Source organism: Setaria italica, chromosome VIII (genome assembly GCF_000263155.2).
Source record: "Setaria italica strain Yugu1 chromosome VIII, Setaria_italica_v2.0, whole genome shotgun sequence".
NCBI lineage: Eukaryota > Viridiplantae > Streptophyta > Magnoliopsida > Poales > Poaceae > Setaria > Setaria italica.
In genome coordinates this window covers 33517041-33518984 of record NC_028457.1, presented here as the reverse complement: position 1 = coordinate 33518984, position 1944 = coordinate 33517041, and positions in this window count along the sequence as shown.

Below are 1944 nucleotides of genomic sequence, written 5' to 3'. Positions count from 1 at the left end.
ATCATACATATCTCCTAGTCCAGCCATCTTAGAGCATCTCCAACAACCTCTCTATTTTTGGCTCTCAATTCAGGTGTTGTCCATCATCCATGCACAGACCAATCACAGGAATTGTCAATGTTCCCTCTCTAAACCAAATAGAAATCAGTACAGCAGTCATACTAATCAGTTGGAAAATTAGCAAATTACCATGCTACCTAACGAGTTCGGAACATGTAAAGGACTACCACTAGACTACCAGAGTTCAGAACATGTAAAGCACCAAGAACATGTAGTTGAAGCAAGAGGAACACAATCAGTGGAGGGAGACCGGGCCAGCGGCGGCGCTGGAGGGGGCCGGGGCTAGGCCGCCTCCGTCACCGGAGGGACGGGGCTTGCTACGTGGCGGCATGAGATCGATGGCGGTGCGGCAATGCCATTTCGGCGATGATGGGGAGCCGGTGCGCGAGTGGATTGGGGGATAGATAGAGTGTTCACATGGGGCCCACGCTTTGCCGAGCCAAAGACCATCGCCAGGTTTGGACAGCGGCGAAAATTCTATAGCGAGCCAGATGGGATAGCCAGACCAGTACCGAGTCTGTTGGACCACGAAATTTTAGCTGCTGTGCCAAATTTAGACTTACCGAGTCAAGTACCGTGTCTCTTGGAGATGCTCTTATGCGCTGCTTGTGTGCAGCTGTGCGTTGCTTGTGTTGGGTGTAAGGTGTGTGCGGCTGTGCGTTGCTCGTGTTGTGTTCAGCAAAGGCTGAGCCATCTTCCATGGGCTATTGGCAAGTACACGGGCTACTGAGGCCATGTTTAGTTACCTCCCAACTCCCAACTTTGACACTATGCAAAAAGAAGATTTCCATCACATCAAACTTGCGGTACATGCATGGAGTATTAAATGTAGACGAAATTAAAAACTAATTGCACAGTTTTGTTGTACTTTGCGAGACGAATCTTTTAAGCCTAATTAGTCAATATTTGAACAATAATTCACAAATACAAACGAAACGCTACAGTGTGCTACAGTGCTGGCACAGTAATTTTGCATCTCCCAATTTGGCCAACTAAACAAGGCCTGAGTGTTGCTAGGAGGCAGACCTGGGCTGCTGCCCCCAGCCCGGGCCCCAGATCCACCCTTGACGATAGGTAGTTGAAAACATTATGACAGGATTAATTCAGCACGGATTGAATAACAAAATTATGAACCATGTCGAGATATACAAGCTCATGAAAAAAAACGCAGAACACAAATTTAGAAAGTTCAACTACACGCCAACACAAGGTAACAGTAGTGCCTCCTTGATGATCAAGGCACATTCCGCAATTTAGCATCAATCATTCTACTCTACTTAGTCCGTACAGAAGATTTACGCTCTTCGTGGACAATACATCCTATGTACGAGGAGCAGCCAAAAACAGTAACATGCAATGAGAATCGCTATACCTAAGCTTCCGCTGTCAGTATGGTGGAAAGGTGTAGCGAACATGACCTATTAGGCTACAGTTTGTGATTTTGATGATTGAGTGACAACATAGTTATTGGGACTAATGGTTTGTTAAGCATGTGCCTTGTAAATTTTTCTAGCCCCAAGTATGCAAACCAAACCATGGCAAGGTCCAAATCATGGTATTCTTGATATCCAAGTTATGATATTCAAGTGACCAAGTTATGGTATCTAGGATTATTTTATCGTATTGAAGCATCTAAATGATAGAGAAAATTCTAGAGCATCCAAATGACGGTATCTTCATGTTGGGGGGAAATATTAACGGCCCCCCTAATACGCTGCTTAAAGAAACAAACATGAAGGCCCAGGCCCACCGAAGCCTGATCAAATCTCCGCCACGCCCGACCCAGGCGCCAGGATCGGGAGCGCCCGACCCCCCTCCGCAAGGTTACCACCTCGCCCGACCACGACCCCAGGGTCGGGGGCGTCCGACCCTGTGCCACGAAAG